Raw genomic sequence first — 11176 nt, 5'->3', positions numbered from 1 at the left:
AGTTGCGGTTGGCCAGAAACCTTTAGTCCCGGTTGGTCTGGCCAACCGCGACTAAAGGTTCGGGCCATTAGTCGCGGTTGGCAGACCAACCGGGACTAAAGGTCTAACCTTTAATCCCGGTTGGCCTGGCCAACCGCGACTAAAGGCCTTCGGGCCAGCTTGAGGACCTTTAGTCCCGGTTGACCAGGCCAACCGGGACTAAAGCCCCTCCCGTCCGCCAGCTGTCGATCGAGCGCGCTGGGCCCAGATAGTTGGTCGCAGGTCTCCTCCCGAACTGCGACTAAAGACCCCTTTAGTCCCGGTTCTATTATTTTGGGGACTAATGGGGGCGTATGGAAGCCTCTTTTTCTACTAGTGCCTTGATCTCCAAGAGGAGCTTCTCCAAAAGGAGGCCTAGATATCCAAGAGGAGGAAGATGAGAAAAGCTCTCTCTTTGTCTATCTAATACTTTGCTATTCTCTAAATGAGCTAGGGAAGAGGTATATATAGTCCAGGGACGAAATAGAGGGAAGAGGGGGATACAAGGGTCAAATGTCCAAAAGTGCACGCAGGCACGCGGAAGGGTACGGGAACCCGGGGCAAGATCGGCCGGGCACCCGGACCGGTTAGGGACTCTGCCCGGGAGGTGGTAGCAGGGGTGCCGGGCACCCGGGGGCGGCTGGTGGCATCCACGCGAGGTGGACGGGCGCCCGGGGCCGAAGGTGCGGGCACCCGGACCGGCGGCGTGTTGCCTGGAGGGGGGCCGGGCACCCGGTGGTGGCCTGGGCCACACCTGGGCCAAGTGAGGCTGGGCACCCGGGGCCGGCTGGGAGCTGCAGGGAGGGGCCGGGCCTCCGGGGCCAAAGTGCCCGGGCACCCGGAGTGTCCAGGGCCTCCATGTCCTTCTTCTTCACATCTCATTCCTCCTTCTTCTCTTCAGGTGCTAGTGCCTCCGTCCTTGCTTCCTCACGTGCTTCTTCTCGGTACCTAACGATGCACAACACTCCCGCTTGAGGTAGGACCCGATTCATAGGTGATTCTGAATGAAACTCAAAGAGGAAAGAATTGACCTTGTCCTCGATGGCGCGTGCGCGAGCTCTTGTCCACGGTCCTCTGCGTCCTTGCGGTGGTGGTGTGACGTCCATGGTGATGGTCGAGGGATGCTCCACATCACCCCACGTAGATACTTCGGGGGTGTTCGGGATAGCACATAGCCACACTTGACCCAACATCTTGGTCCGTAAAGGGGGTGTCAGTGCAGTGAACGAGGCAATCGGACTATGTGGCTTTCCCACTCTCACTTAGCCATAGGAGTTTGACAATGGGGTTGTAAGGTAGCCCCTGGTGCGTATGCGGCTATCGAACTTAGATGCCTTTAGACGCGTGACTGAAAAAACCAGCCCTTCCTGTAATACGGAAGAAATTGCTAGAGATTTAGTAAGTCACCGAATTGCTGACCAGCTCTCGCCGCATCACGACAGTCAGTTTTCGGCTTTCTCTACTGAGGTGCTTGACTGGGCCAGCCGGATAACACAATCGCAGTAGTTTTCCCTTTACTACCTTAGCAAAAAACGGAACGTAAGGTAGCAAGCACAGGAGCCGGGCAACCCAACTATTGACCAAAGACGTGATTCGGAGCCGATGCATGTAATGCAGTATTCGGGACGCCGAAGTGTACTCTGAGAGTGTTCGGCCTTTCTATTGTTGAAGATATATATATGGCTTGAATAGAGCCCCTGGCGATTTAAGTCGTGCCAAGGTGTATATGCCAATTTGGACGTGAAGTGGAAAAACAGATTAAAAAATGAGCCGATACCGAACAGGGTTGGGCGAAACTGTTTCCATTATAGTCTGATTGGTACGTCAAACGTATTTTTACAGAAGATGCAATGAGCATCATGGCTATTTTACATGTCGAGGGCAAGGGAAAGCTGTATACAGGTCCTAAAATTAAAAAGATGATCTTTAAGATCCTTTGGACACTCTGCCACACGTCTACACCACTTTTTGCCTGGGTCTATGATCCTTTGAGAGGATCAACAATCGGGTATGCATAAGGGGCCTAGAAGGAGGCCCTTGTTACCACCAGAAATTGATGTGGGTTGTAAAGAACCTGAAAAATAAAAACAAGAAGAAAAAGGTGGAACAATATGGAGGTCCGGATAGGGTCGAGTCATACCGTGGACCTTATGTTTAGCATGCCTCTATCCTTCCCCATGGTATTTTTAACGCGTAGTTATGTACAGGCGGTACGTATGCCGCTAGCAGGCTGGGGCATTTACAGAGGCCGAATTGCTAATCTAGCTATGGATGAGCCGTACTGTCGTTCTGCAGGGTAGACCGGACTTGTTTAACAGTGTCCAAGGGCTTGACTGCCAGTGTAGTATTCAGCTTAGCGAGGCCATCCTGCACCTCGACTGTGAGGGCCGTGTTATGCTCCTCTGTACGGAGGGAGAGCTCTGTGTTTCCATTTACTGTAATAACGCCGCGGGGGCCCGGCATTTTGAGCTTTAAGTAAGCATAGTGTGGGACCTCATTAAAGTGGGCGAAGACGATTCTTCCGAGCAGTGTGTGATAACCACTGCGGAAAGGGACGATGTCGAAGATCATGTCTTCGCTCCGGAAGTTATCCGGTGAGCCGAAGACGACCTCCAGCATTATGGATCCTGTGCAACAGGCCCTTACGCCGGGTATTACCCCTTTAAAGGTGGTTTTAGTGGGCTTGATTCTTGATGGATCAATGCCCATTTTACGGATGGTGTCCTGATAAAGCAGATTGAGACTCCTGCTGCCGTCCATAAGAACTCGTGTGAGGTGGAATCTGTCAATAAATGGATCGAAGACCAATGCAGCCGAACCTCCATGATGGATACTGGTCGGATGGTCTCTGCGATCGAAGGTGATCGGACAGGCTGACCACTGATTAAATTTTGGGGCGACTGGCTCTATGGCGTAGACGTCCCTTAACGCGCCCTTGCGCTCCCGTTTAGGGATATGAGTAACGTAGATCATGTTCACTGTTTTGACCTCGGGGGGGGGGGGAATTTCTTCTCTCCCCCTGTGTTCGATGGGCAAGGCTCTTCATCGTCGTCCTCGCTGGGCGGCCCTTTCCCCTTGTGTTCGACATTGAGCTTGCCGGCCTGTTTAAAGACCCAACAGTTTCTGTTGGTATGATTGGCAGGCTTATCGGGGGTGCCATGAACCTGGCAAGGCCGATCGAGTATTCTGTCAAAACTAGATGGACCATCTTTGTTTCCTTTGAATGTCTTCTTCCGTTGACCGGGTTTAGAGCCACTGAATCCGGCGTTGACCGCCATGTCTTCGATACCTTCGTTATTGCTTCAACTCTTGTGCTTGTTGCGTCGTCGCTTGCCATTGCCATCCCTGGCTTCGGAGGTGCCAGGGTCGCTGGTGCTATTGCTTCTACGAGCTAGCCAGCTATCTTCTCCCGCGCAAAAGCGGGTCATAAGTCCGGTGAGGGCCGCCATGGACTTCGGCTTTTCTTGGCCGAGGTGTCGGGCGAGCCACTCGTCTCGGACGCTGTGTTTAAAGGCCGCGAGGGCTTCGGCGTTCGGACAATCCATAATTTGGTCCTTTTTACTTAAGAACCTGGTCCAGAGTTTCCGGGCTGATTCTCCGGGTTGCTGGACTATGTAACTAAGGTCATCGGCGTTTGGAGGCTGAACATAGGTGCCTTGGAAGTTGTCTCTAAAGGCATCCTCCAAGTCTTCCCAGCTGCCAATAAAATTTTCTGGGAGGCTGTTTAACCAGTGCCGTGCTAGTCCCTTTAATTTGAGCGGGAGGTATTTGATGGCATGGAGATCATCACCGCGGGCCATGTGGATATGGAGAAGAAAATCTACGATCCATACTACGGGATCCGTCATACCGTCGTATGATTCAATGTTCACGGGTTTAAACCCTTCTGAGAACTGGTGCTCCATCACCTCATCGGTGAAGCATAAGGGGCGTGTGGCGCCTCTGTATCGGGTGATATCGCGCCCGGGTGAGGTTGTTCCTATCACGCCAGGCCTGATGGTCGTCCTCCCACGTTGGAGCACGTCCCCTCGATCCATAGATTGATCTTGTCTGACCATCTCTATTGTCCAGGTCCTTGCGTAGGTCGTAGGTATAGCCCGGGGCTGTTGCCTCCTTGTCTCGACGGCGGGGTGGCGCGGTCTGGTGTTCGGCGTACGTAGCCGGTCTGTGCTGTCCACGTGGTGGGCGGTCAGGTTCATTAGCAGTTTTATTCTTTGGCAGTATTGGCTCAAGGGCCTCGTGGTCGAATTTTGGTAGTAGCTTGCGCTTCGGTAACTCTTAGTTGGGCGTTCGAGGTCATATTCCTCAGCTACTAGGACATTAGTCCATCTGTCATTGAGTAAATCCAGTTCAGCTTGAAGCTGCTGCTGCTTCTTTTTTAGGCTTCTCGCAGTGGCGATTAGTGGGCGCTTAAAGCGCTCTTATTCGAGGGATTCCTCTGGCATGATGAAGTCTTCATCGCCGAGGCTCACATCCCCTTCGGGGATCGGTAGGTAGTTACTATCCTCCGAGTCCTCATTCCCGACAGGGTCGTCGGGGTTAACTTGCCCATCCTCCCAATCGTCTTGTTCGGATGTTGGCTCGACAGGGGCTTCGGGGTCTTCGGCATTCTCCGTAGTGTTATTGTCTCCAGTGCCGGTATTGCTGTCTTTGTCGCGACGCGATTTTGAGCGGCGCCGCTGATGTCGACGCTTCGGAAGTGCTTCAACAGGCTTGTCCTCAACCTGATCCTTCTTGCCATCGTCGCCATCCTCTTTGGGTGTGTCCACCATGTACACGTCGTATGTGGAGGTGGCCGTCCAATGTCCGGTAAACGGAGGGTCTTGGCCTTGTTCGCCCGGCATCATCGTCCATGCCGTTGATGTCTTCGGAGGCGTAGTCCAGCATGTCAGTTAGATCTTTGGCACTGGCTATGAAGTGGGTGGTGGGTGGGACATAAAATTCCCCGCTCTCAGCCCCTAGTCCGGAGCTAGGCATAATTCGGAAGCGATTCCTCCGTAATGGCGAGGGATCGCATAAAGTCCAGAGCCTCGTTTAGGAGCGAGGTTTGGACAGAGAAGCGAGGGTCCGCAGGGCTGACCGGGGCGAGAGCCTCCTGGCCGCGCTCGCTCGACAAGGACCTAGAGAGTTCGGATTTTGAGTCCGAAGGAGAGTCTGGCACTTTAGCGACAAGGGGAGCTCGGTTCGTCTTAGGGTTTGCCGATGACGCCGTCCCCTCCAAATCTCCTGTAGCAAATTCCATAATTGCAGGTGGTCCGGCGGGCTCTAAACTCCTGTCTTCGGACCTGATAGTCTACTCTGGAACTAAGGCCAGAGCGGTGGTCGGGGCCATGAACCCTTCGAGGATCAAGTCTCCTCGGATATCGGCGACAGAGTTTAGGTTCCCAAAGCTGATCTGATGACCAGGGGCGTAGCTGTCGATCTGCTCAAGGTGGCCAATCGAGTTAGCACGTAGTGCGAAGCTGTCGAATACGAAAATTTGGCCGGGAGGGGGGGGATTGGGAAAGTCTCCCCCGAATCAGCATCGTTGTAGATGATCGAACGAGCCATCGAACCTTCTGTCGACAGCATAGAGGAACTCTCAATGAAAGCACCAATGTCGGTGCCAAAACCGGCCGATCTCGGGTAGGGGGTCCCGAACTGAACGTCTGAGGATCGAAGGTAACAGGAGGCGGGGGAAACAATGTTTACCCAGGTTCGGGCCCTCTTAATGGAGGTAATACCTTGCTTCCTACTTGATTGACTTTGATGAGTATAGGGGTTACAAGAGTTGGTCTACCTCGAGATCGTAATGGCTAAACCCTAGTTGTCTAGCCTGTATGATTGTGATTGCCTCTACGGACTAATCCCTCTGGTTTATATAGACACCGGAAGGGCCTAGGGTTGTACAGAGTCGGTTTACAGAGAAAGGAATCTTCATATCCAAACGCCAAGCTTGCCATCCACGCAAAGGAGAGTCCCATCCAGACACGGGGGAAAGCCTTCTATCTTGTATCTTTCCCACCAGTCCGGCCCACGTCACATAGCCCGGATGCCCAGGGACCCCGTAATGCAGGACTCCCTCATCGGTTCCCCTTCTGTCACTAGGATCGAGCACAGCAAGATTGAACCCAAAGCGAAGCACTTCTCCCATTGCAAGGAAAACCAATCTAGTTGGCCAAACCAAATCGATAGTTTGAAGAGACATGCAAAGATATCAAATCATGCATATAAGAATTCAGAGAAGATTCAAATAATATTCATAGATAAGCTGATCATAAATCCACAATTCATCGGATCTCGGCAAACACACCGCAAAAGAGTATTACATCGGATAGATCTCCAAGAACATCAAGGAGAACATGGTATTGAGAATCAAAGAGAGAGAAGAAGCCATCTAGCTACTAGCTATATACCCGTAGGTCTATGGAAACTACTCACGCTTCATCGGAGAGGCAATGGTGTTGATGTAGAAGCCCTCCGTGATCGAATCCACCTCTGGCAAGACGCCGGTAAAGGCCCCTAGATGGGATCTCATGGGTACAAAATGTTGCGGAGGTGGAAAAGTGTTTTCGTGGCTCTCCTCGTAGGTTTTGGGATATTTGAAAATATATAGGCAGAAGAAATAGGTCGGTGGAGTCACGAGGGGCCCACAAGGGTGGGGCGCCCTACCCCCTGGGCGCGCCCTCCGACATTGTGGCCACCTCGTGGCTTCCCTAACGTGTGCTCCAAGTCCTCTGGATGTCTTCCGGTCCAAGAAAAATCATCGCGAAAGTTTCATTCCGTTTGGACTCCGTTTGTTATTCCTTTTCTGCGAAACTCTAAAACAAGGAAAAACAGAAACTGGCACTAGGCTCTAGGTTAATAGGTTAGTCCCAAAATCACATAAAATAGCATATTAATGCATATAAACATCCAAAATAGATAAAATAATAGCATGGAACAATCAAAAATTATAGATACGCTGGAGACGTATCACATGCCTTCTTTTTCGTGCACACGTTGCTGGTCCTCCCGTGCCTCCGGTGTATCTTTTATCTTCCCATACATGCCCAAGAAGCCTAGCAGGTTCACGCAAAGATTCTTTGTCACGTGCATCACATCGATTGTAGAGCGTACCTCTAGCTCTTTCCAATAGGGTAGGTCCCAAAATATAGATTTCTTCTTCCACATGGGTGCGCGTCCCTCGGCGTCATTTGGAACAGATAGTCCGCCAGGACCCTTTCCAAAGATTACTTGTAAATCATTGACGATATCAAGTATGTGATCACCAGTACGGAGGGCGGGCTTCTTCCGGTGATCTACCTCACCTTTGAAATGCTTGCCTTTCTTTCGACATTGATGGTTGGTCGGAAGAAATCGACGATGTCCCATGTATACATTCTTCCTACATTTGTCCAAATATATACTTTTGGTGTCATATAAATAGTCGTGCATGAATGGTATCCCTTGTTTGTCTGTCCTGAAAAGTTACTGAGAGTAGGCCAATCATTGATGGTTACAAATAGCAATGCATGTAGGTCAAATTCCTCATGTTTGTGCTCATCCCACACACATACACTTTTTCCATTCCACAGCTAAAGTTCCTCAACTAATGGCCTTACACTACTAGGGAAATTCTTATACACAGGAGCTCACGAGTAGCGCTTTTCAAAAGGAAGCGCTGCTGCTAAATAGCAGTAGCGCTTTGGTAGTAAGAGCGCTGCTACTATGCACATAGCAGTAGCGTTGTAGATACAAAACACGCTAGTATTATAATTGCCAGACCGTTGCAGGCAGGCTAGGTATACTAGTAGCGCTCATACATAAAAAGCGCTACTGCTATTGAACTTAGCAATAGCGCTTTCCTCTAACCAGCGCTACTACTAAATTCAGTCCCCTCCTAAGACAAAAGTTTAGTCCCACCTCGCTCCGCGAACAGAATGTTTACCACCTTAAATATTGTGCTTCTCAAACTATCACAACCACTTGGTCTTCATTGTACCCTATGTGTAGGATTTGTGGCAATATGAATCTTCGTCGGTTCCTAAACCGGTGAAGATCCATACTGACAATTTAGATTTTACACAAAAAGATCAATGATGGCCAATGCTTTTTTTTAATTTGATGCATTTTTTACATGCTAATTTGATGCATTTTTTACATTTTTTTAATTTGATGCATTTTTTACATGCTAATGATCAAAAAGGTCCCATTTTCAAACTATCCCCCCCCCCCCGTGGACCGCCTTTTCAGTTTTACAAAAAACCAAAAGAAAATGATGGAAATGTCAAAAAAATAAAATAAAATAAGTTTCCCATGTGATATGTGGTCTAGTTGTTGGGAAAATTTACAAATATGAATTTCGACTTTATTTGCAAAATCTCTCTGGAATTTGTAAAATGGGCATAACTTTTGCATACGAACTCGGATTAAAAAGTTTTTTATATGAAAAATCATCTACTCGAAAAGTTACATAAGAATTTAATCGGGGGAACCCCGTTAAACATTTTCAAAATCCTCAAAAACCTAACAGAAAAAAAGTTACGGGGCTTTTAAGATCTAGAGTGGAAAAAATCGAAAAAATTTCAAACTTACTAGTGGTGCACCATTTGCTAGGTGCGCCACTAGTAACAGAAAAAAATATAGTTTCAATTTTTTTTTGGAAAAAATGTGGTCAAATCTGGTCAAACAGTGGTCAAACTGTGGTCAAACAATGGTCAAACTAATTATTCTAGAATATTAGTGTTACTAAATAATTATTTCAGTTATTTTGAATTTTGGTCAAATCTGGTCAAACTGTGGTCAACCTGTGGTCAAACAATGGTCAAACTAATTATTCAAGAAATATTAGTGTTACTAAATAATTATTGTTTTTTAAAACAATAGTTTCAAACTCAAACAGTGAAATGTGTCACTTCATGCTCAAGCAAAATTCCTGAAGGTTAATAGGATTGACATCTTACTATTGTCAGGAAAACAACAAGTGCAGACTTGGAAACGAGGGAGAATAGAACCCGGAAGTTAAGCGTGCTCAGGCTGGGGGAGTGGGAGGATGGGTGACCGTTCAGGAAGTTAGATGATTTGGAATAATGAGGGGTGATTAGAGGATAAATTGAGCAGTGATGAGGGGTGGTGATTAGAGACTAGAGGTTAAAATAATTCAGAAATTTGAAAATCAAAAAAATTTCAAAAAAAATTTCAAAAAAAATCATAAAATTTCCTTTAGTCCCGGTTGGTGTTACCAACCGGGACTAAAGGTGGAGCTCCACGTGGCCGCGCCCTTTAGTCCCGGTTCGTGTAAGAACCGGGACTAAAGGGGAGAGGCATTAGTAACGACCCTTTAGTCCCGGTTCGAAAACCGGGACTAAAGGGCCTTACCAACCGGGACAAAAGCCCCTTTTTCTACTAGTGTACTAGGGTACCTTATCAACATGCCCCGGCCCGCGCGCGTCCTCACTCTCCCCTCACACTCTCACTCTCGCCCACTCCGCCGCGCGTCTGATACGTCCATTTTGCATCATGCTTTTATATCGATATTTATTGCATTATGGGCTGTTATTACACATTATGTCACAATACTTATGCCTATTCTCTCTTATTTTACAAGGTTTACATAAGGAGGGAGAATGCCGGCAGCTGGAATTCTGGGCTGGAAAAGGAGCAAATATTAGAGACCTATTCTGCACAACTCCAAAAGTCCTGAAACTCCACGGAAGTTGTTTTTGGAAATAATGAAAAATACTGAGCGGAAGAAATACCAGAGGGGGCCCACACCCTGGCCACGAGGGTGGGGGCGCGCCCTACCCCCTGGGCGCGCCACTGCCTCGTGGGCCCCCTGTTGGCCCTCCGGTGCCCATCTTCTGCTATATGAAGTCTTTCGTCCGAAGAAAAATCATAAGCAAGCTTTCGGGACGAGACTCCGCCGCCACGAGGCGGAACCTTGGCGGAACCAATCTAGGGCTCCGGCGGAGCTGTTCTCCCGGGGACACTTCCCTCCGGGAGGGGGAAATCATCGCCATCGTCATCACCAACGCTCCTCTCATCGGGAGGGGGCCAATCTCCATCAACATCTTCACCAGCACCATCTCCTCTCAAACCCTAGTTCATCTCTTGTATCCAATTCCTGTCTCTAAGTCTGGGATTGATACCTGTAGGTTGCTAGTAGTGTTGATTACTCCTTGTAGTTGATGCTAGTTGGTTTATTTGGTGGAAGATTATATGTTCAGATCCTTTATGCATATTAATACTCCTCTGATTATGAACATGAATATGCTTTGTGAGTAGTTATGTTTGTTCCTGAGGACATGGGAGAAGTCTTGCTATTAGTAGTCATGTGAATTTGGTATTCGTTCGATATTTTGATGAGATGTATGTTGTCTCTCCTCTAGTGGTGTTATGTGAACGTCGACTACATGACACTTCACCATTGTTTGGGCCTAGAGGAAGGCATTGGGAAGTAATAAGTAGATGATGGGTGTCTAGACTGGCAGAAGCTTAAATCCTAGTTTATGCGTTGCTTCGTAAGGGGCTGATTTGGATCCATATGTTTCATGCTATGGTTAGGTTTACCTTAATAATTCTTTTGTAGTTGCGGATGCTTGCAATAGGAGTTAATCATAAGTGGGATGCTTGTCCAAGTAAGGACAGCACCCAAGCACCGGTCCACCCACATATCAAATTATCAAAGTACCGAACGCGAATCATATGAACGTGATGAAAACTCGCTTGACGATAATTCCCATGTGTCCTCGGGAGCGCTTTTCTCTATATAAGAGTTTGTCCAGGCTTGTCCTTTGCTACAAAAAGGATTGGGCCAACTTGCTGCACTTTATTTACCTTTGTTACTTATTGCTCGTTACAAATTATCTTATCACAAAACTATCTGTTACCTATAATTTCAGTGCTTGCAGAGAATACCTTGCTGAAAACCGCTTATCATTTCCTTCTGCTCCTCGTTGGGTTCGACACTCTTACTTATCAAAAGGACTACGATAGATCCCCTATACTTGTGGGTCATCAGCGTCATTGCTGTCGTCGCCCACCAGCACCCCCAAGGTACGTATCTGCCTCCCTCCCTCCCTCTCCGCCCTCCTCTCCCCTCCCTCTCACCGCCCTCCTCCTCTCCCCTCCCATCGCCCCACCTCCATCCGCCGTCCCTCCTCCATCCTCCTCGTCCCTCCTTCCTCCCCCTCCATCT

Source organism: Triticum aestivum, chromosome 7D (genome assembly GCF_018294505.1).
Source record: "Triticum aestivum cultivar Chinese Spring chromosome 7D, IWGSC CS RefSeq v2.1, whole genome shotgun sequence".
NCBI classification, from domain to species: domain Eukaryota; kingdom Viridiplantae; phylum Streptophyta; class Magnoliopsida; order Poales; family Poaceae; genus Triticum; species Triticum aestivum.
The sequence above is the reverse complement of the archived record's forward strand: the minus strand, read 5'-3'. Positions refer to the sequence as shown.